At 39.3% G+C, this 25,675-nt stretch overlaps 1 protein-coding gene across 3 annotated transcripts in view; it reads right to left on the bottom strand.

Moving 5' to 3' along the window:
• The window catches only part of BRAF (B-Raf proto-oncogene, serine/threonine kinase), a 203,398-nt gene that overhangs the window by 176,671 nt on the left and 1,052 nt on the right, over nt 1–25,675 (bottom strand). The window lies entirely within an intron of this gene.

Genomic DNA, 25,675 nt, shown 5'->3' on the forward strand with positions numbered 1-25,675 from the left:
TTCTAGTACCTATATTTGTATTCCTAAACAGTACAGTTAACTGCATTTGTTTTTAAACTGTTTACAAATAGAATCATGTTGCACATAATCTTTTGTGACTTGGTTCTAAGGTATGACTAATGTATTTGTGAGATTCATACATATTGATGCAGGCAGGAGCTGTTTGTAGTGTGGTTTTTTTCCTTAGCTATTTGAACTAGTTTTTTGTTCCATAAGTAAACACACAATGATATCTACTGCACTACTGAGGACACTTGAACTTTTTTTCTATCTTTTTTTTCTATCATAACAGTATTAAGAATAATACTGTTATGAGCATTCTTATATATATGCTTCCTACTTCACATATTCACACATTTCTCTATGTCTAAAGCAATGGCTGACTCTCAAAGTATGATTCCTGGACAAGCAGCACCAACATCCCACCCCCTCACCCCTCAGCCCACTCCCGGCCGGAACTTGTTAAAAATGCAAAGCAAACTATCAGGCTCCACCCCATTCCTACTTAATCAGAAACTGTAAGGGTGGCCCCAACAGTTGGGTTTAACAAGCCCTCCAGATGACTTTGATGCACACTCAAGAACCATTAGTCTAGGGTAAACGCCTAAGAGTGAGTGGTATTGCTGTTATAGGATATCCTATTATTTTCCAAAGGATTTTCCCCCCCAATTTACATTCCCATCCATCAGTGGAAGACAGTTCAGACTGCTTCATATAGCCTCACCAACGTTTAACATTGTCAGATGTTTTCATTTCTGCCAATCTACTTTCTATGAAATGGTCTCTCATTGTAGTTTTAGTTTCTATTCCCCTAATTGTTAACAAGATTAAGGGTTATTTCATATGTTTATTAATCATTTAAATTTTTTTTTAATTCAAATGCGTGCTCAGGATTTTTTGCCCTTTTTCCAATTTGGTGTTCTGTCTTTGTCTTAGTAATCCATAGGAATTCTTTATTTTTTATTTTTTATTTTTTTGAGACGGAGTGTCGCTCTGTCACCCAAGCTGGAGTGCAGTGGCGCAATCTCGGCTCACTGCAAGCTCCACCTTCCGCGTTCACGCCATTCTCCTGCCTCAGCCTCTCTGAGTAGCTGGGACTACAGGTGCCCGCCACCACGCCCGGCTAATTTTTTGTATTTTTTAGGAGAGACGGGGTTTCACCGTGGTCTCGATCTCCTGACCTCGTGATCCGCCCGCCTCGGCCTCCCAAAGTGCTGGGATTACAAGCGTGAGCCACCGCGCCCGGCCAGGAATTCTTCATATATATTTTTCATACTAGTTCATTCTTTACATGTTGTAGTAGGTAGCTCTAAACTGGCTCCCAATGATCCTCACCCTCCTGGTATTCGTGCCTTGTACAAACTCCCCTTGAATGTGAGCTGGAGTTATTGCCTTGCTTCTAACAAAAAGAATATGGCAGAAGTGATGGGGTCCCACCTCCAAGACTAAAATACTGTGGTTTCCATCTTGGGTGTTTTCTCTTACTCCCTTCTAGAAAGCCAGCTCTGAGGCCTGCTACATCCACATGAGAGAGCACAAAGCAGTCAAGCCTTCAAATGACTGCAGCCATTGACTGATTACAGCCTCAAGGCCCTAAGCCAGAACCATCCAATCAAGCCACTCTCAGATTCCTGACCCACAGAACTGTGAGAGAAATGTTATTTCAAACTGCTAAGTCTCAGGTAATTACACAACAATAGATAACTAATAGTGTGTGTTATAAATATCTTCTATTCCTTGCCTTGCCTTTTCAGTGTCTTAATGGGGCTTAATGAATAGAAGTTTCTATTTTCAATGTAGTCAAATTTGTCCATTTTTTATGGCTAGTTTTTTGAGTCTTAAGAAATTCTTCTCTTTATTTTTCTAAAAGCTTTATTCTTCTCTTTATTTTTCTAAAAGCTTTCAGGGTTTCCCCTTTTGTATTTAATCTTTAACCTACAAGAAATTGATTTTTATGCATAACAGATGGGGAAGTCTAGCTTCATTTATTTAATATGGTAGGCACTGTTCCAGCCAGTGTATCCTTTCCCAACTAATCTGCCACAAGAGCAGGTGTCCCTACACCTACCCCTATGTAAGAATATAAAATTCATCCACATTATTTAGTATTACCTGCCATTTTGTTATTCATCTCCTCTTTTTGTTGTTGCTTTTTGTTTGCTTGTTTGTTTGTTTTTAAGACTGAGTCTCGCTCTGTCGCCCAGGCTAGAATGCAATGGCACAATCTCAGCTCACCACAACCTTCACCTCCCGGATTCAAGTGATTCTTGGGCCTCAACCTCCCGAGTACCTGAGATTACAGGTGTGCACCACCACAGCCAGCTAATTTTGGTATTTTTAGTAGAGACGGGGTTTCACCATGTTGGCCAGGCTGGTCTCGAACTCCTGGCCTCAAGTGATCCACCCATCTTGGCCTCCCAAAGTGCTGAGATTACAGCCATGAGCCACTGCGCCCGGGTCCCTTTTCTTTTTATAAGTCCCTCAGATGCTCCACAGGCTGGGCCTAAAACCCATGCCTGTGAGACCCTCAAAGTCATCCTCCCTCTTTCCTCAGTCTGGTAACTGCTCTTTGGACAGTACTCAGCAGTAGATTCTCCTCTCCCTTTCTAACAAAGCCATAGTCCAACTGACATAATAGTAAAGATCTATTATAAGCAAAGCCTGTCTATTTCTAAGCTTCCTATGTTAAAAGAAATTAACGGAAACTAATTAAAGTTTGTATGAAAAAATATGGTCAAGAAAAATTGTAAATACAAATATCAGATAATAAAATTAGTGTTGTCAGTTTGTTTGCTGGTAGTCTCAGTACTTAACCTGTATTTCAGGAAGTGTTCTATTCAAAACCCTAGATACCACTACAAGTGGATCTGAATGTGAGCTTTGGGTGGGAGCCAGATCTCACATTCACCGAGGTAATAACCAGGATGAGTACTGCCTACCATAGAGCATTCAAAATTTGCCGAGTGGAAAAAGGAATTAAAGAAGTCCTCCTACCTTATTATTTTTAAAGTATATTTTGGTTATTCTTGCCTCTTTAAAGCTTCCATAGAAATTGTTGAATCAGGTTGTTAGGTTCCATAGAAAAACCTACAGGAATTTGCATTTGGATTTCAATAAATCCACTATCAATTTGAGAAATACTAACATTTTTAACATACTCAGTCTTCCAATCCACACTCAGTACATGATGTGTACCATTTATTTAGGTGGTCTGTCGCTAAATAAGGTTTAATTACTCTTCTTTATAAAGATTTTGTATATCTGAAGTATTTAAAATTCAGTTTAAGTATCTCCTTTCCTAGGAAATCTGTCTTCCATCCCCTAAAAGCATACTGAATTGTGCTCCTTTTCTGTGATTCTTCTGCATCTGGGGCACACTTTCATCACAGTACACTGTCCTTAATTCTTTATTTATCTATTTCTACCACTTAACTGTAAGCTCCTTGAAGACAGACTATCATTCATTTCTATATCCCAGTGCCTAGCATACAACTCAGCACAAAGGTGCTAAATATTTATTTTTTATCTTAAAGGAAGGAGTAAATTTAACCAATGACTGTAAAGTATAAACTGTACAGGCATGCTTCATTTTACTATGCTTTGCTTTACTGCTCTTAGCAGATAATGGTTTTTGTTTGTTTTTTACAAACTGAAGGTTGGTGGCAACCCAGCATTGAGCAAATCTGTTGGCACCATTTTTCCAACAGCATATGCTCACTTCATGTCTCTGTCACATTTCAGTAATTCTCATAGTATTTCAAACTTTTGCATTATTATGCTGTCTATTTTAGTGTTCTATGATCTTCGATGTTACTATTGTAATTGTTTTGGGGTGCCACAAACCACACCCATATAAGGCAGTGAACTTATTCAATAAATGTTGTGTGTGTTCTCACTGCTCCACTGACCAGCTACTGCCCTACCCCTTCTTGGGCCTCCTATTCCCTGAGATTTCAATATTGAAATTAGGCCAATTAAAAACCCTACAATGACTTCTAAGTGTTCAAGTGAAACCAAGAGTCACATGTCTCTCTCTTGAAATCAAAAGCTAGAAATGATTAAGCTTAGTGAAGAAGGCATGTTGAAAGGCAGGCCTCTTGTACCAAACAGCCAGATTGTAAGTGCAAAGGCAGAGTTTTTGAAGGAAACTACAAGTACTACTCCAGTGAATACATGAATGATAAGAAAGCAAAACAGGCCGGGCACTACGGCTCATGCCTGTAATCCCAGCATTTTCAGAGGCCAAGGTGGGAGGATTGCTTGAGGCCAGCCTAGCCAACACAGTAAGACCCTCTAAGAATTAAAAGAAAAGTAGTTTAAGAAAAGCAAGGAAGCAAAACAACCCAATTGCTGATATAAAGGAAGTTTTAGTGATCTGGATAGAAGATCAAACCAGCCACAACATTTCCCTAAGTCAATGCTTGGCTTCAAAGCTTCAAAGAACAGGATGACTCTTTTTTTTTTTTTTTTGAGATGGAGTTTCGCTCTTTTTGCCCAGGCTGGAGTACAATGGCATGATCTCGGCTCACTGCAACCCCTGCCTCCCGGGTTCAAGCAATTCTCCTGCCTCAGCCTCCCGAGTAGCTGGAGTTACAGGCATACGCCACCACGCCTGGCTAATTTTGTATTTTTTTAGTAGAGACAGGGTTTCTCCATGTTGGCCAGGCTGGTCTCGAACTCCAGACCTCAGGTGATCCGCCCACCTCGGCCTCCCAAAGTGCTCAGATTACAGGCGTGAGCCACCGCGCCCGGCCTAGGACAGGATGACTCTTGTTAGAGGCTAATGCAGCTGGTGACTTTAAGTTGAAGCCAATACTCATTTATCATTCCAAAAATCTTAGGGCCTTTGGAATTCTGCAAAATTTACGTCTGTGCTCTATAAATGGAACAATGAAGCCTGGATGACAGCATATTCTTTTACAGCATAGTTTGCTGAATATTTTAAGCCCACTGTTGAGACCCATTGCTCAGAAAAAAGATTCCTTCTAACACATTACTACTCACTGACAATGTGCCTGGTCACCCAAAAGCTCTGATGGAGAGCTACAGGTAGATTAATGTTTTCTCACCTGCTAACACATAAATCTTGCAACCCATGGATCAAGAAGTAATTTTGACTTTCAACACCCTTATTTAAGAAGTACCTTTTTCACTGGGCTATAGCCGCCATAGATATCGTTATTACTCTGATGGATCTGGGCAACATTAATTAAAAGCCTTCTGCAAAGAATTCACCTTTCTCGATGCCATTAAGAACATTTGTAATTCATGGGAGGAGGTCAAACTGGCAACATTAACAGGAGTTTGGAAGAAGTTGATTCTAACCCTCATGGATGACTTTGAGTTCAAAACTTCAATGCAGGAAGGAACTGCAGGTGTGGTAGAAGCAGCAAGAGAACTACAGTTAGGAGTGGAACCTAAAGATGTGACTGAATTGCTACAATACCATGATGAAATTTGAACAAATGGGAAGTTGCTTCTTATGGATGAGTAACAAAAGTGGTTTCTTGACATGAACTCTACTCTTGCTGAAGATGCTGTGAGCAAACACTGTTAAAATGACAGCAAGGATTTAGAATATTACATAGAATTAGTTGATGAAGCACTAGCAGATCTGAGAGGACTGACTCTAATTTTAAAAGTAGTTCTACTGTGGTTCAAATGCTACCAGACAGCATCGCCTGGTACAGAGAAATCTTTTGTGAAAAGAAGTCAACTGATACCGCAAACCTCATTGTTGTCTTAAGAAACGGGCATAGCCATCCTATCCTTCAGTAACCACCAGGGATGAGCCAGCAGCCACCAACATCGAGGCAAGACCATCCACAGAGAAACAATTATGACTCACTGAAGGATCAAATGATTGTGAATTTCCCAGTAGATCTAGTTTAATGAAACTCCAGCTCAGTTATTTTTTTTTTCAATCAAGAATCTTTCATAGGTGGTAGGTATTTCTTTTTGGGGGGAGGCGGGGAGGGGTGTCAAGAAACTTCGTATCTGAAGACATAACATTTGATTCTCTCACTTTCAGTGGTCTAAGATATATCAACTTGTGGAATTTGATCAATCAAAAATTTTTAATCATCTAGTTCAAGGTATTTTCTAACTTTCATTGTGACTTCTTCTTTGATGCATGGATTATTATTTTTTTTAGAGGGAGTCTCTCTCTCTCAGACTGGAGTGCAATGGCTCGATCTTGGCTCACTGCAACCTCTGCCTCCTGGGTTCAAGCAATTCTTCTGTCTCAGCCTCCCAAGTAGCTGGGACTACAGGCGTGCACCACCACACCCAGCTAATTTTTGTATTTTTAGTAGAGATGGGGTTTCACCATGTTGGCCAGGCTGATCTCAAACTCCAGCCCTCGTGATCTGCCCGCCTCGGCCTCCTGAAGTGCTGGGATTACAGGTGTGAGCCACTGCGCCTGACCAGATTATTTCAAAGTATTAATAGTTGCTCCATTTCTATCATATGAAGCTTTAAAAATTACCCTATTGATAGAGATCTTTAATGAAAATGCATATGGACAGAAAAAAATGCTTTTTTGGTTTCAATCCTTTGAAATTTGTTGAAACTTGTTTTACAACATATTACTCAGTCGATTTTCCCCCCAAAATCCTACATGCTTGAAAATAATGTGTAGCCTGCCACTGTTGGGTAGAATGGGTTCTATAAACCCACTGGGTTAAACTTGTTCATTGTGTTATACAAATATTTTATATCCTAACTAACCTGTCTGCTTCTTATACCAGTTACTTAAAGAGCTGTTTAAAAATATCCCATTAAGACTGTGAATTTGTCTATTTCTTGTAGTTTTGTTTAACTTTTGCTATAAATATTCTAAGGCTATATTTCAGGTTATACTATATTACTAAGGCTATTAAATCTTCACAGTGAATTGGTCATTTTATCATTTGAAGTGACTCTTCTGCCAATAATGCTTTCTGCCTTACCGTCCACCTTTGATATTAACGGTACCATACTGTCTGTTAGAATACGCATGGCATGTCTTATTGTGATGATTACTTTTGATCTTCTTTATTCTTAGGTTTCAGATATGTTTCTTATAAACCCCATATAACTGGATTTTTTTGGAAATTCAGTGTAACGATCTTTGGCTTTTAACTGAATAATTTAATCCATTTTGTATTTAATGTAGCTGGTGATATGTTTAGATTTAAATTTACCCATCTTACTTTGTGCTATTTGTCCTACTGGTTCTTTCTTTTCTTCACTTCTTCGGGATTAATTTTTATTAATCATTTGTTCTCTTCTGTTGGTTTAGAAGTTAAAAGTCTGGTTTCTACATTTTTAGAAGATAACTTAGAAATTAAAACATGTAATTTATCAAGGTCAAGTCAATTAATACTTTCTACCTTTCTCTCTGACAATACAAAGGTCTTAGAACCCTGCCTTCACCTGTCATATATTTTATTTTTTTGAGACAGAGTCACTCTGTCGCCCAGGCTGGTGTGCAGTGGCACGACCAAGGATCACTGCAGCCTCAACCTCCTGGGCTCAGGCGATCCTCTCACCTCAGCCACCTGAGTAGCTGGGGCTATGGGCATGTACCACCACACCCAGCTAATTTTTATATTATTTGTAGAGATGGGATTTCACTATGTTGCCCAGGCTGGTCTCAAATTCCTGGGCTCAAGCAATCTGCCCGCCTCAGCCTCTCAAAGTACCATGCCCAGCTTCTTGTCACATATTTTAATTAAGGTGTTACTAGTACTTACTAGTACTTACAGTCAATGTTTCTTTTAATACATCCACATATTTGCCACTCTCTTTGCTCTTCATTCCATTTTGCACCTCAGACTTTTATCTGGAATCTTTCTGCCTTAAGTATTAATCTATACTTCATAATTTCCTTTAGAAAGAGCTGATGGAGTTTGTTCAACTAAGTATTTTACCCTCATTCTTGAGGGATAATTTTTTGCTAATTGCAGAATTCTAGATTGGCAGTTATTTTGAGAATATATATAATTTTCTGTTGAAAAGTCAACCATTGGTCCATAGTTGCTTCTTTGAAAAACATCTTTTTTTCTCTCTGGCTACTTCAAGACTTTTCTCCTTGTATCTAGGTTTATGCAGTTTTCCTATGATTTGTCTGGGTGTAGATTTCTATTTATATTGCTAGAAATTCATTAAGCTTCTTAAATCAATCAACTGGTTTCTCATTGGATCTATAAAATTTTCAGCCAGAAATATCTTTTGAAATATTACTTCTGTACCATTCTTTCTCCTCTCTTTCCAGAGCTCTGATTAAAGAAATTAGATCTTATTCTGTCTTCCATGTCTCTTTACCTCTCTTCAATATTTTCTTTTTTATTCTGTGCTACATTCTAAACAGTTTCTTCTGCCTTGTCTTCCAGGCAATGAACTCTTTCTTCAGCTAGGCATAATCTCTTAGGTATATTTGGGAAAGTGTTCACTTCTGGAATTTCTATTTGTTTTTTTGCAAATCTATTAAGTTGGGTTTTTTCCCCCCTTTTCTTTTTTGAGACAGAGTCTTGCACTGCCACCCAGGCTGCAGTGCAGTGGCACAATCTCAGCTCACTGCAAGCTCCACCTCCCAGGTTCACACCATTCTCCTGCCTCAGCCTCCCAAGTAGCTGGGACTACAGGTGCCTGCCACCACGCCCAGCTAATTTTTTGTACTTTTAGTAGAGGCGGGGCTTCACTGTGTTAGCCAGGATGGTCTCAATCTCCTGACCTCGTGATCTGTCCACCTCAGCCTCCGAAAGTGCTGGGATTACAGGCGTAAGCCACCGTGCCCAGCCTTTTTTTTCCTTTTTTTGAGACAGTTTCTCATTCTGTTGCCTAGGCTGGAGTGCAGTGTGGCACAATCATAGATCACTGCAGCCTCAAACTCCTGGGCTCAAGCTGGTCCCAAATTCCTGGTCTCAAGTGACCCTTCCACCTCAGTCTCCCAAAGTATTGGGATTACAGGCATGAACCAAAGTCACTTTTTTTTTTTTTTTGAGACAGAGTTTCACTCTTGTAGCCCAGGCTGGAGTGCAGTGGTGCCATCTCGGCTCACTACAATCTCCACTTCCCAGGTTCAAGTGATTCTCCTGCCTCAGCCTCCTGAGCAGCTGGGATTACAGGCGCACGTCACGTGGCTAATGTTTGTATTTTTAGTAGAGACGAAGTTTCACCATGTTGGCCTGGCTGGTCTTGAACTCCTGACCTCAGGTGATCCGCCTGCCTTGGCCTCCCAAAGTGCTGGGATTACAGGCATGAGCCACAGCGCCTGGCCCTAAGTCACTTTATAAGAGTCTTTTGTTCTTCAAGTTTGTCTCCAATTCTTTAAATTTCACAGTGATTGTTTTAAATCCATCTGATATTTGCAACATTTGAAGATTTTATAGATCTATTTCTGCTCTCTTCTTATTCACAGTGCCAACTGGATGCATGCTTGGTTATTACTTTTCCTCTGTAAAAACTTACTTTTAGGTATATATACATAAAGAAACCTACACAATTTTTTTTTTTTTTTTGAGACGGAGTCTCGCTGTGTCGCCCAGGCTGGAGTGCAGTGGTGCAATCTCGGCTCACTGCAAGCTCCGCCTCCCGGGTTCACGCCATTCTCCTGCCTCAGCCTCCTGAGTAGCTGGGACTACAGGCGCCCGCCACCGCGCCCGGCTAATTTTTTTGTATTTTTAGTAGAGACGGGGTTTCACCATGGTCTCGATCTCCTGACCTCATGATCCACCCGCCTCGGCCTCCCAAAGTGCTGGGATTACAGGCGTGAGCCACTGCGCCCGGCCCGCAAATTTTAAGTACATTGCTGAAAGAATTCTACATATATATTACATATTACATATCTCTCAGGTAATTTTGCTTGCTAATTTTTTTACTTTTACTATGTTTGATTACTTGTGACAATGTACTCTTCACTGTCCTTGAAAAATTACTGGAAGCAATTCCCTAGAATGAAGGGCCTTTCTCCACACGATTTGCCTTTCCATCTGCCAGGCCATGGAAGTAATATTAGTCTGAAACCAGTAACCATGATAAATGGCTGGAGGGTCATTTACCATGGAGGGTCCCTGGACCACCCAGACAGAGCAAACCCTCAAAGCAAATCATTGTGAAGGCTAAAACTGTGGTCACAACTTGAAAGGTTTATTTTTAATTTCCTTTTCCTCCTCCTGCTCCATTCAACCTTCCCTACAATCACATGGATATGGGAGTGTGTAGACAGTTTAGTTGTTTCACCCTTAACCTAACGATAGAGTCATTGGGGTCCCATCTAAAACTGAGGTTATTCTTTTTGACTGTCACTTTAGATGAACTCTAGGCCTTGATTTCTGTCCTCTTCACCCCAATGGTCCACCAAAACCAAAGCCCAACTTGTAAAGATTGGCAACCACCCTTAGGGCAAAAGCTACTTCATCCACTTATTTATTTGGATTCTTGTTTATTCCTAGAATTCGGCCTGGCAGCTCCCCACTATCTTTTCAGCTCTGCAATTGCTCTAAGTTTTCTTTTTTTTTTTTTTAATACTGTTTCCAAGAATTTTAGTTGTTTTCATCAAAAGGATTCATCTGAATAACCCAGTCTTCCAATACTGAAAACAGAAATCAATTTCTCCTTTTTACAACAACTATTTTGTACATTCTCTATACTACCCAGAGGCTGGGCACAGTGGTTCATGCCTGTAATCCCAGCACTTTGGGAGGCCGAGGAGGGCAGATCATCTGAGGTCGGGAGTTCGAGACAAGCCTGACCCACATGGAAAACCCCCATCTCTACTAAAAATACAGAATTGGCCGGGCATGGTGGCACATGCCTGTAATCTCAGCTACTTGGGAGGCTGAGGCAGGAGAATCGCTTGAATCCGGAAGGCGAAGGTTTTGGTGAGCACGCCATTGTACTCCACCCTGGGCAACAAGAGCAAAACTCCGTCTCAAAAATAAAAATAAAAAATAAATGTAATTCAGAGATAATCTACCTTAGTGCAATTTTATAATATTTAGGCAATTACTAAAATAACATATTGATGGTATTTTGTACATATATATAACAAGCACTGTGACTGTGGCAGTTACAACTGCAGACTGAAGAGTATTTGGGTCACCAATACAGCACAAGTGACCCTGCCATCAATTACATGATTTTCTAAAGGGGTGGAGTACTCCTGATAAAATTCTGAACAAAAACTTCAACATTCCTCCAATATTGTGGTAACTGAATTCCTAAAAATCTTAGTGTATATTAAAGGTGCCTCAGTTACAGTGAGCCTAGACGGTGCCACTGCATTCCAGCCTGGGCAACAAGAGCGAAACTCCGTCTCAAAACAACAACAACAACAACAAAGTGCCTCATACATAAAATGGAGTTACTGTCTATGCTCAGATAATTATGATCACTTTTTTTTTTAAACCTACATCACCAAAGTCCAGCAAGTCATTCTAGGTCACGTGGTGATTTGGAACAATTCTTAAACGTGCAAACTGTCCTGAACATTGTGGGATGGCTGACTTCCCTGATCCTTTCTCATTAAATGCTAATAATGTCCTCTTCCTCCATCTTTGTAACAACCAAAATACCTCCGAGGCTTCATCTCAGTGCATACAATATAAAGTACACTTTTTTGCCAGCCTATCACTTTTTCCTACAATCCAGTCCCATCTAATTTCGTCAAATTTTATTTCATACAATTTGCTCAACTATAATCAGCTCATTGTTTCTTAACCAAAACTAACATATGTATTTCCAACTCCAATTCTTTGCAAATTCTATTCTCACTGCCTATTACATCCTTTTGTCTTCCTTCTACCTACCTAAATTAAACCTTAACTTCCATCAAGACCTCACTAGCCCATAACAACCTCCTATGTCTTCTTGATCTGTCATCCACTTTGGTGCTTAATCACGTGCTGCCATATGCATGCTTTGTCTCTTCAATTAACAGTGTTATTGTTTAGAAGACTTTTTTCCCCTCCAAATGAAATCCCAAGGACAATTCCAATATATTAATTTATGAAGTAGAGCTGCTTTGGCTGAAACAGAAATTGCCCACCTACCCCCACAAACCAGAGGGTGGCCACTTGAGTTTCTTTCTTACCATCCCCAGTTCTCAGACCAGTCCTTGAGGTAATCTTGTAACACCCAATTTTTTCAGTCCTAAAGGGGAAAAAAATACACTTTTTTTTTGAAAGGGTCTCGCTCTGTCACCCAGGCAGGAGTGCAGTGGTGTGATCATAGCTCACGGCAGCCGTGAACCGGGCTCAAGCAATCTTCCCACCCTCAGCCTCCCAAGTAGCTTGGATTACATGTGGATGCCACCACACTCAGCTAATTTTTTGTAGAGACAGGGGCTCGCTATGTTGCCCAGGCTGATCTCAAACTCCTGGCTTCAAGCAATCCTCCCGCCTCAGCCTCCCAAATTGCTGGGATTACAGACGCCAGCCACCACATCCAACCAAAACGCTAACTTCGCAGGACTGAAGAACTCAGTGCTGTGCAAATCAACATAGTCTTGAAAACAAACTGAAAAGCTATGGTTAAAGACAGAAATCTAGAGAAGAAAACTGCCATATTCTAGGTGAGTTATAACTATGCAGACTAAGAGTACTGAAAAAGAATTCGGTCATTTAAGTAGTAGACAGTACTATTGTTAAGCAATGAGAGAATAAGTATGAATCCCACACACTCTTGACTTTGAAGGGGTCTAGAACTGCACTGATTAAAGCAGCCACTAGCCATGAGGCTAGTTAATTTTAAATTAATTAAAATGAAATAAAATTTAGTTCCTCAGTCCTGCTATGCAAATTTTAAGTGCACAGTAGCCACACAGATATGGCTACTGTCTACCATATTAGGGCGACACTGAACATTTCCATCATCACAGAAAGTATGACTGAACAGTGCAGGACTAGAGGAAAAAGAAATACCTATCAACAAAAAAACCCACAATACTATATAGTGAGTAAAACTAGGTAAACTTTGGGGTTCTACAAAAGCACAAAGCAGAGGCATCAAACTAGGACTTGGAAAGAGGTTAAGAAAAGCTTCCTACAATAAATGGTAGGTGAGCTAAGTCTGGAAGGTTTGGAGGGTGGGGAGGGGGAGGAAATCTGTATTTCAGGTGGTAGGAAAAATATGAGCAAAGACAAGTCAAATTTGGAGAGTGTTTGAAAGAAAGTAATGATGAGGTTATGTTATTCTACATAGAAGAACCAGTAAGTATTCAATACAGAAAAGATGAAAAAAATTTTTTTAAAAGAAAAGTAGTTATCAGATCTCTCTAAATTTAGCCTACATTCATGGCACGATAGTGGCAGGTACTTCATGAAGGAGTAATAATTCATGTTCTATTTCCCAATGATTCCATGTTTGAGTCCAAATGAAAATGACTCATACTGAGTTTTAAACTGCCTGGGGAAGTTACATTTAACTCTGATCTGAAGATCAGTACCAAAAAGTTAGGAGACCCATAATGCTGTCTAGACTACTCATAAAATAACTTAATATTGCCATTAGCCTGTAGTTCCTAATATTGCCATTAGTCCTGTAGTCCTTAATATTGCCATTAGCCTGTAGTCCTGGCTACTCGGGAAGCTGAAGTGAGAAAATCACTTGAGCCCAGGAGCTGGAGGCTACAGTAAGCTATGACTGTGCCACTGCACTCCAGCCTGGGTAGCAGAGTGAGACCCCCATCTCTTAAAAGAAAAAAAATTGCCCATTAATTTTACTATTTGTCTCCAGTTCATTTATGCTCCCATACTGCTGTGGAGCTACTTTCACATAGTCCCAATCCTCATTCTCGGCTGATAACCTCAAGTTTTACTTCACTGAAAAAAACCAAAGCAACTGCAAGAGAACATGTACAGACTCCACCAATCACATCGACCTTCCTAGCAGCATTTCTATCCACATACTCTGCTTAATGGCCTATTATAATAAAGTATAGATGCTCCTATAGAAAGCCAATCCTTCCTATTTATACACTAAATCCCTTTCGCTCTTACCTCTTCTAAGACAGTGCTTCAGCAATTCTTATCTCTCCCTCCTGAAATGTTTTACTCTCTAATGGCTCATTCCTATCATCATACGCCTTTATTTTTCTTATCATTAAAAATTTATTGACCCCACTTTCCTCACTAGCTCTGGCCCCATTCCTCTGTTCCCCTTTATAGGATAATTCCTCACCATCTTTACTTCCCCTCCTCTTCTCTCTTAAAATCACTTCAGTCAAAACATCTCCTTCAATATTTCACCTAATTTTTGTATTTTTAGTAGAGACAGGGTTTCACCATGTGGGTCAGGCTGGTCTCGAACTCCTCACCTCGGGTGATCTGCCCGCCTCGGCCTCTCAAAATGCTGGGATTACAGGCATGAGCCACCAAGCCTGGACGAATCTACTTTCAAAACATCCAAAATCTGACTACTTCTCAGTATTTCTGCTATCACCAATATGGCCTAGATAACTGAAAGAGATCCTTCCCTAATCCCCTAGTTTCTACCTTGTCCCAGCAACTTTGGCCTCCTGCTGTTTCTTAAATAGGCAAGGCACATTCCTGACACAGAACCTTTGAACTAATTGGTTTATCTGAAATGCCTCCTCCTCCTTTCTCAAATTTTTGTTCAAATGCCCCCTTCTCAACTGAGGCCTACCCTGACCTCCCTATTTAAATTGCTACCTACCCCCATCCCAGCCCTAACCTGTTTAACTTTCCTTGCTCCATAGTACTTATTACCTTTGAACATACTATATAATTTCCTTTCTGTATGTCTAAGGTTTCTCTGCCCCATCCCCCAATACACACACACACACTTCCACTGGACAGTAGCTACATAAGGGTAGAGACCTTTGTTTTGTTTTCAAGTGTACTACTAAGCACCTAGATCACTACCTGGCATATAGCAGGCACTCAAATATTTACTGAATACATGAATACCTGTTGTCCTATGAAATGACTCAATACAAAAGTCACCAACGTAGTTTTGGATGAATAACAAAGCAAATGTTAATCACAGCTTTTTTTTTTTTTTTTTTTTCTGAGACAGACTCTTACTCTGTCACCAGGCTGGAGTGCAGTAGCGTGATCTTGGCTCACTGAAACCTCCGACTCCCTGATTCAAGCGATTCTCTTGCCTCAGCCTCCAGAGTAGCTGGGATTACAGGCACGTGCCACCAGGCCCAGCTAATTTTTTGTATTTTTAGTAGAGACGGGGTTTCACCATGTTGGCCAGGATGGTCTCAATCTCCTGACCTCATGATCCACCCGCCTTGGCCTTTCAAAGTGCTGGGATTACAGGTGTGAGCCACTGTGTCCGGCCAACCACAGCTTTTACATACCAAAACACAAGTCACAATTACCAGTTTTCCTATAAATGGAACAGTTTTTCTACTGTTATTAAGAAAGTTTACCTCTTTCCCATGAATTGCTCACTGAACACATGAATCAATATGTTGCCACTTCATGTTTCTTTAATTAAATAATGTTTTAAAGTAACATTAATAGAATGTAGTTAACACTGAAACAGTTCTAGGACAATCATCAGTCAGTCCCACATTAAGAACTGCCAGAAGTGTTAACTAGAGCCCTGTGCTAAGCATATTATTGTTCAAAAAAAAAAAAAAAAAGAACAAAGACTTCTGAAAGGAAATTTTTACATCTATAGTATTTATCTTTTGTCTTAAAAATCAACAGAAAACTCTACTATAATTTTGTGAAGGCTTTTACATATTCATCATTTCACTTTATTTTCATAGCACTCCTATGATCTACTTAACACATATGGCCTACTAGAAGTTCAGTGCACACCATAAGAAGGGGGAGGAGGATCAAGAGATGCCAGGGAAAGGCGAGCATTCAACTGAGTTCTCATGTATAATGAAACTTACTTGAGATTGTGTGACTTACTGTTATTATGAGAAGGCATGTGCAGGAAGAATATGAGTGGAATATCATCAATGTTAGAGGCAATCTTGTAAAAACTAAAGGGAGATGAACATTTTCTGTGGCTCTAGAATAGGAATATAAAGACTACTCTGAATCCTAATCTCTTCCCTATTTGATGTTCTCTGACACTATTCCCATGGAAGTATATATTAATGTGTGTAAAACAAAAAATGTTCTGAGTTATTTAGGAGTAATTATCAATAGTACTTTATCTTTTTACAGTAAAAAAAGTTATAAAGGCAATAACTGCTTGCTAGTCACAGAAAAAATGGGATATTTTTATGATGGGAATTAAGTCAACTTCATAAAACATTACCAGAAATTAGGCTAACAAGAGCTCTATAAAAATAATCAGCCAGGCACGGTGGCTCACACCTGTAATCCCAGCACTTTGGGAGGCTGAGGCAGACGGATCATGAGGTCAGGAGATCGAGACCATCCTGGCTAACATGGTGAAATCCCATCTCTACCAAACATACAAAAAAATTAGCTGGGCATGGTGGCATGCACCCGTAGTGCCAGCTACTCCGGAGGCTGAGGCAGGAGAATCGCTTGAACCCGGGGCAGGGGCAGAGGTTGCAGTGAGCCAAGATCACACCACTGCACTCTAGCATGGACGACAGAGCGAGACTCTGTCTCAAAAAAAAAATAATCATCATCATACCTACTTAAGACTTAATTACAATTTTATTGCTGACACTAATAATCCCCTTTAATATTAAAAATGCATCTATAAGGCCAAATAGAAATTTATTTTGCAAAATAAATGGTACAAGGTACAAAATACAGTTTAAAAATATCAAGTCAACTGAGAAACAACCCCAAGCAGTACATTAAACTGTTTAAAATACTCCAAAGTAAGCGACTAATTCAAAGTATCCTAACATTTTATTTCAATTAAACAGTTCTAAAACTATAAAGTAAAAATTTTCTGGTGTTATTAACTTCAAGGTTACATATTTAGTACAAGAAAAAATATAAAACAAAAGTATTCCCCAATTTAAATATAATTAAAGTATCTTTTTTTTTTTTTGAGACAGAGTTTCCCTCACTCTTGTTGCCCAGGCTGGAGTGCAATGGCACAGTATCGGCTCACTGCAACCTCCGCCTCCCAGGTTCAAGCAATTCTCCTGCCTCAGCCTCCCAAGTAGCTGGGATTACAGACATGCGCCACCATGCTCGGCTAATTTTTTGCATTTTTAGTAGAGACGGGGTTTCTCCATGTTGGTCAGGCTGGTCTCGAACTCCTGACCTCAGGTGATCCATGCATCCTGGCCTCCCAAAGTGCTGGGATTATAGGCATGAACCACCGTGCCCAGCCTAATTAAAGTATTTTTTAAAGATATCCACACTTCACTTTTTTTTTTTTGAGACGGAGTCTCACTGTTGCCCAGGCTGGAGTGCAGTGGTGTGATCTCGGCTCACTGCAGGCTCCGCCCCCCGGGGTTCACGCCATTCTCCTGCCTCAGCCTCCCGTGTAGCTGGGACTACAGGCGCCTGCCACCTCGCCCAGCTAATTTTTTTTGTGTGTGTATTTTTAGTAGAGATGGGGTTTCACCGTGTTAGCCAGGATGGTCTCGATCTCCTGACCTCGTGATCCGCCCGCCTCAGCCTCCCAAAGTGCTGGGATTACAGGCGTGAGCCACCATGCCTGGCCCACTTCTTTACTTTTTAAAAACACATCAATTTTGGAACAATAGTCAAAAATAGTCTGCCAAGATACGTATTACTCTCTCCCTGGAAGCGCAGTTTCAAAATCGGCAAGGGGAGGCTGGGTGAGGTGGCTCATGCCTGTAATCCCAGCACTCTGGGAAGGATCACTTGAGCTCAGGAGTTCGAGACTAGCCTGAGCAACACAGCATCTCTACCAAAAAAAAAAAAAAAAAAACTCAAGGATTTTTTTTAAAAACTCTGCAAGGTGACCCAACAAAACTGGAACGATACTCCTTGCAACATGATCAAAAGCTTAGTCAGTTTCTACCTTCCCAATTGTCACCTGACCCTCTACTGGTCAGGTATTCCACACTTCCTCTCTAGAAACATGTGTTTCCTGATATTTTGTTTTTAAATTATTAAATGAAAATCATGATGAGAAACATCATTTTACACTGTAGGGATAATTCCCTGGGCTAACCAGTAAAAAGCTATCGGTGCAGTTTAAAACAAAGTAAAGGGGCCCCATGGGCCCCACTGAAAAAGGTAGAAATATGACCAACTACTACCATATGCCTTTCCTTAGCAGAAACGTAACGATTTAATGATGCCTCTAAGATTAACAAAGATAATAATTCTGAAACATCACAGAACATGACAGAGGTTTCAAATGGAAGAACTCTTCTAATGAAGATGGAGAATAACACATTGTAAACTAGTATATTTCACAACCTAATGGACACTTTCGGTGACTTTTTTTGGTGAATAAACATCTTAACATATTCACTTTCCCCATACACATTTTGATTACACCTCATAATTTTGCAACATGGTAAAAAGGACGTGATTGACTTTTCTGTGCAACCTACTAGAATATCTCCTTTATTTCTTATAAGGAAATTAACTTTGGTTGCAACTTTTACCTGCCACTTTTCATGAACCTCACCACCACATAATTCAAGACAAAGATGTATTAATTATATACTGAAGTCTCAAGTGTTTGGTGGTAGAAGACACCTTTGAAAACCTGAATAAAATTATGGGTCTTCTCCTTCCGAAAGTATGGTAACACAAGCAACTAAAAAGTCAAAGTTCTAAAAATCTTCTCAACTGGACCTACCTGATTTTAAATTTAACTATAAAGCTATTGTAATTAAGGTAGTGGGGTATTAGCCTAAGAAAACACATACAGATCAATAAAACAGTAGAATCCAAAACTCACAAACATAAGCAATTGATTTCAATAAAAGTGCCAAGGTGATTCAAAAGAAATTTGATAAATGTGAAACAACTGGACATCCACATGTAAAATCATGAATGAACCTTAACCACTGCTTCACAATTGCTGGAGTGCAATGGCGCGATCTCAGCTCACTACAACCTCCCTCTCCCGGGTTCAAGTGATTCTCCTGCCTCAGCCTCCCAAGTAGCTGGGATTGCAGGTGGCCACCACCATGCTCGGCTAATTTTTGTATTTTTAGTAGAGAGGGGGTTTCACCATGTTGGCCAGGCCAGTCTCGAACTCCTGACCTCAGGTGATCTGCCCTCCTTGGCCTCCCAAAGTGCTGAGATTACAGGTGTGAGCCACCATGCCCAGCCCCACTGATACGACTTTTATATGACTCCATTTATATGACTTTCTGGAAAGGGCACAACTAGAGATCAGACCAGTGTTTGCCAGGGGCTGAGGGTAGAAGATGAAACTGAGTGCAAAGAGGAACTAGGAGCTGGGCTTGGTGCATGCCTGTAGTCCTAGCTACTTGGGAGGCTGAGGCCAGAAGATTGCTTGAGCCCAGAGTTCAAGTCCAGCCTGGGCAACACAGTGAAACTCCACCTCTCTCTCTCTCTCAAATAAATAAATCTAGTTTTTACAAAAACAATTATGAACTTTCTATAGACCTCTAACCTACACCTTACTTTGAGAACCTCGAATATAACATATATAGTCTCCCTTAGACCAAGAGTCAAAACAGTTCAGCCCATGAACTGGCCCACTATCTGCTTTTGTATAGCTCACAAGCTAAGAATAATTTTTACATGTTTAAGTGGTTGAAAAAAAATCAAAAGAAGATTTTCATGACACATGCAAATGATATGAAATTCAAATTTCAGTGTCCTGAAAATGACTACTGGAACACAGTCAAACTCATTTGTTTAAATATTGTCTATTAGCTACTTCTGAGCTACAACATCATTGTTGAGGAATTGTGAGAGGGACTGTATGTCCCACAATGCCTAAAATATTTGCCATCTGACCCTTCAGATTGCTGACCTCTGCCTTAGACACAAGTTGTTGAAATTTTCTACACAGATGATACCTGAGATTCATGCCAGCACAAACCTCTCTTCCATACACAGTAGCTCTAAAATTTTTACAGCCATAAAACCCCTTTTTCAAGGAAACTAACATGTAAAGCAGATAAATGAAGAACTTCAATAGTTATGGTATACAGCAGCACTCCCCAACCCTTTTGGGACCAGTGACCAATTTCATGGAAGACAATTTTTCCATGGACGGGAGTAGAGGGGGTTTCAGGATGAAATTGTTCCACCTCAGATCATCAGGCATTAGATTCTCATAAGGAGCACACAATCTAGATCCCTCACATGCACAGTTTCTGATAGGGTTCACGCTCCTGCCACTGATCTGACAGGAGGTGGAGCTCTGGCGGTAATGCTCACTTGCCTGCCACTCACCTCCTGCTGTGTAGTCAGGTTCCTAACAGGTCATGGACTGGTAGATACGAGGCTATGGCCCAGGGGTTGGGGGCCCCTGGTATAGAGGCACTAAACAGAGCCTTGGGGTAACCTCTGAAGAAGGTCCTTGAAACCCCAAAACAGTGTTTTTCAAACTGCCTGTTGCAGCCAATTTGGCTGTCAATTTAATAAGCTGATTTTGTGACTGGCAGAAAAAAAGAATAGAATATTATAGAAAATCAGATCACCTCATATCTAGTAAGGTTTTATTCACTAATTCTTTCACCAAATATTTTAGTACCTATGTGCCAGGTACTATTATAGATGAAGATTTTTAAACTACAAAACAGACAAAAAGTTTCACATATGTATTAGTGCAATTTAAAATTTTTATTCTGGCCAGGTGGGGTGGCTCACACCTGTAATCCCAGCACTTTGGGAGGCTGAGGCGGGCAGATCACGAGGTCAGGAGATGGAGACCATCCTGGCTAACAGGGTGAAACCCCGTCTCTACTAAAAATACAAAAAATTAGCCAGGCGTGGTGGCGGGCGCCTGTAGTCCCAGCTACTTGGGAGGCTGAGGCAAGAGAATGGCGTGAACCTGGGAGGCGGAGCTTGCAGTGAGCTGAGATCGTGCCACTGCACTCCAGCCTGCGAGACAGAGCGACACTCCGTCTCAAAAAAAAAAAAATCATTATTTACAGTGATAGAATGTTTTTGAAAAATTCTCCTAGAGCTCTGGCGTAATTTGAAAACCACCATCCCACAGTACATTTATCCCAAAAGTGCTGTCAGGAACTGCAGCTACCTTACAAGAATGAAAACGATGCTTTATCTGATGTTACAGAGCTTCCAGAAGATATAAAGTTAATTGAGTTCAAAGCAATTTTTATGTTCTGTATCAATTTTTTTATTCTACTTCACCAGGGCCCAGAAAAAGAAGTTACTGGGCATCAAGTTCCCTCTATATGCATAGTCTTGATACAGGAAGGAATAAGAATAATAGCTTTTTTTTTTTTTTAAGCCCAAGAGAAAACATGGACACAAAAATAATCTCAGAGGGTAGAGGGGAAAAAAATAATTGCTTAATGTTAGGGTGGAGACTGTATTAAAGAGTTTCTTCTGATTACCATGCTAATTAAGTATGTTAGTGATTTAGGTTGGAAAATTGAAATCGAAAAATAAAATCATGGCAATAAAAACAAAACATTTAAGAAAGAAATGGAACAAATGAGGCTGTATTTTTCTTCTTATACTAACATGAAGTTATTAATAACCTTATGATTTTAAAAAGCAGTACTTGACACCTTAAAAACAGAAAAGCTCCCAAATAGGCCCACCTATTTTGAATTCAGAAGTTCTACAATCAAGCCTTTTTTTTTTTTTTTTTTTTTTTTTTTTGAGGCAGGGTCTCACTCTGTTGCCAGGCTAGAGTGCAGTGGCGCGATCATGGCTCACTGCAGCCTCGAACTTCGGGGCTCAAGTGATCCTCCCATCTCAGCTTCCCAAGTAGCTGGGACTACAGGTGTGAGCCACCGTGCCCAGCCCTACTGCCACATCTGACTTTACAGAATAACCAATGTACATTAAAATAGACAAAGAGAATAAGTAAAGGACTTAAAATAATTTAACTTCTGATGAAGACAAAATCTAGTGAGAGCTACTGGCAAAAAAAGGCTTATCTTAAGGACAATATCAGGCAGAAATGTAAGGTGATTAGACCATACTGGATTTCATAAAACAAGGGGATTATGACACAAAATGTTCACTAGGTATTCAGCTAAATTAACAACATCAAAGTGTCAAAGAAACAAAATGCACTTCTGCAGTTCTGAAAGAGAAAACGATTTTATAATTGGGAGAAAAAGGGAAAAGGAAGAACAAAAAAGTAGTCATCGCATTCTCTGACAAGGTGGGCATCAGGTCTTAGAAAATGCCAAAAAACAAAGGAATCTATTCCCTCCCTCTCTTCCCCATCCCTCATGGAACACAGGTTTCCAGCTGCTATATCCAGACCCACCTCCTATTCATCCTAATCAAGAAAGCAAGGGATAGAAAAACAAGAAAAATAAGACTGTACTAGCCTGTTACCCTAATGTAATTTTTCTGGCCTATTATCCAAATACATGTACAATTAAATCAAGTTTGCACTCACATTTACTACATTCAAGGATTCAAGCACCCAGTCCAACATTCCTTTCTTAGCTGTTTACTGACCGTTTATTCCTTTAATGGCCAACATATAAAATGACTGACAGATAATATTCTACACAGAAAAAGGAATGGATGCCTAAAGAAGGGAGTTCAGTAAATAAGGAGAGAGAAGAGAATATAGAAAGGGAACACTAGAAATACCAAAGACAAACAACTATTTTATGATTTTTGCCAAAAGGGCACCTGTGAATATATCTGGATAAGTAATAACAGCAATAGCCAAAACTGCACAAGCACCTACATTAATGAGAATATCACTTTTCAGGGTTATGATGCAATCCAACCTGGTGTGGTTCACAAAGATGTATTTTAATACAGTGGACCTCATTATAAAGGAGATTATATCCCAGAATATTCCCTAGTCAATACGTTATCATAATTAAACAGTTTAAGATTGACGATCAGAGATCTTGAAAACAGAACATAATAAAATTGTAATTGTAATGCAGTTGTGAGAAGCTCCCTTCTACAGAAATAGCACAAGAAGAACAGTTAATAAATATCACTCTGGTATCACACTTAAAAAATGTATTTATTATACCATATGGTTAATTTATACCATATACTATTTCATATCATATGGTCATAGAAAATCAGGTAAATATAAATGGTCAGATGTAAATGTTTAATGCCAAAAGTATAATTACATTCATTTGATAAATATTTAATAAGCACTTATCATTTACCAGAATATTCTATTTTGAGCACCTACAAAGTATTAATACTACAAATACAGGATGTGAAATTTGTTCATTCCCCAACATATTTTAAAGACTAAAATCTACATCCTATGTTCAAGATGTTTGATAGCAGTAAAAAATTAAAAACAACCTAACAGCCCAGATGATCAGTTAAACAAATCACAGTATATCTAATAATACATAGAAATTTTTGCTTTAAGTTTTTAAAAAATACAAAACTACATAGTGTTATAAAAGCATTAAAAAAAAACAGATGGAATACACCAAAATGTCTATAGTAATAATATCTTAGTGGCAAAATGACTGATGATTTTTTACTTTTTGTACTTATATTTTTCTAATTTTTGATAATGACTTGCTTTCCCTTTGAAATCAGACCCTTTTTTTTTTTAGCTGAAATTTCCCTCTGGGAAACTTTGATTTTTAAAAAAAACCTACATTTTACTGTTAGGTAAAATAAATCTTCAGAATAAAATGTGTCATTACACACAAGCAAACCTTTTCATTCTTTCCATGTAATTTGCAGTAAAAGATCCCTTTAAGTGAATGTAAGGAAGACTTCAAATAAAAGACCACAGCACATTTCAGTTTCCACTGAATATCAACTTCAAATTTAAAATTATTTCTTGGAGGAATTTATTTTATCATCTGTAATACTGATATTTACATTCAAGAGATACATTTTTTAATCAATGTCACCCTCCCAGCCAAATACATTTATTATCAGTTCAGAAAAAAATGTAGAGGGAAAACTACTGTTCACCACTAAACATTAAAACCTGGGTAAAGGGGACAGTAGGAAACACTTGTCTTTTAACCAAATAAAATGAGAGTATCCTTATAGTTTCAGAAGATATGAATATGCTTTCCAATTACTGGCAATTTATACTTAAATTCAGCTAGCCTAGAGGTTCTCAAGGACTGGTACATGGGAACTGCTTAAGACATGTGCCAAATACAGAAATCCATGGCCCTCGCTCTCACTTACTATATCAGACTCTTCAGGCGGTACAGTTCCAAACAATCGGGCCCTTTCAAATAAAATAGAAGGGTAGAGATTTTACTTCACAAAAGCCTTCTTTACAGAATTGCAAACAGTTCTAATAACTCTGCAACAAAGTTCCCAATATAAACAATTTTATAATCAGAGAATTACAATTTCATAACCCCTACCCATTACTTTACTCATTGTTCCACTCTGTAGTAGTCTTCAAACAAGATACAATTCAACAAAACTACACCCTCTATTACAGAGTAAAATAAAGCCCAGAGGCACCTGTGCCTAGTTATGACAAAGGCATATCCGATTCCTGGAGAAAAAAGACAGCAGATGTGACCCCTAGTATTTATCCATTAAAAACAATGTATCCTAAAAATAAATTTCCATGTCAACGGAAACAAAGATGTTTATAAATAAGAAGGAACGTGGAGGTGTGGAGAAGAAAAGAGGAAGCTTCAGAAAGTTAAGTACCAAAAGCCAGGAAACAAGGCAAAATGAATGGTAACTGGAAACAAGGGAAACAGAATAAACTAGGAAATTGAAGTAGAGAAGAGCTTTCTCCTTAGAAACCAAGAAGCTGGGGGAAAGGAACAGATATGAGAGGAAACTGATCTAAGCAAAAATGCAAACTGAAAAGTGGAATGATTTTAAGAAACTTAAAAATGAGAAATTTTAGAACAGATCAAATGATGGTACAGAACACATTTTGGGCATGTAGATAAAGATTATATAAAGAGTAGAAAACAAACATTATCATAAGCTGATGCTGAATAAAGCAAGCATATTGGATGAATTTCCAAAGATGATGATGCAAAAAAAAAAAAAAAAAAGAATTGCAGACAGAAGAATGAGATATGAGAATTGAAAAATTAGATGTTAATAGTAAGTAGCAAAGAGAACTTTGAGCAAAGTCAACAAACTCACATTACCTAATGAATAACTGTAAACCACAATTATTATACCATATCTTATCTGTAAAGCATAATAAAGTGTATTATTTTCTGTAATAAAATACCAAATGGTTGTAATAAATTTTATGTAATAAAAAACAAAACGTAAATAATTTGACACAGTGCTAAGAGGCTGACTAATGCAAAAACAGGCTGAGAGAAGCAAGGACTGGAGAGGAAAAAGTAAAAGGAAAAAAATAGGACAAAAAGGAGGACAACACTAAGAAATCAATCAGACCTATAAAAATGGGTAGGAATAAAGAGGTGTGAATGCACAACGGACGACTAGCCAAAAAGTGCCAGTAGTGCAAGGGCGAAAAGAGTCAAGTGAAACCTGATGGAATCTTGACAGCTTCTGGGCTCAGAAAATAAGTAGCTCCAAAGTGTCCAGGAGGATTTGTGAAGATAACAACAGACAACAATGTTAGGGAGTGGTGAGATGAAGTAGAGAGCCTCAAGAGGACCAGGGTAAGAGAAGTGCAAACATGCTCTTAAGTGGGAGCTGGGGTTAGAAGGCAGGCAGGTCCGACAACTGGAAAA

This window comes from Nomascus leucogenys, chromosome 13, assembly GCF_006542625.1.
Source record: "Nomascus leucogenys isolate Asia chromosome 13, Asia_NLE_v1, whole genome shotgun sequence".
Taxonomy (NCBI): Eukaryota; Metazoa; Chordata; class Mammalia; order Primates; family Hylobatidae; genus Nomascus; species Nomascus leucogenys.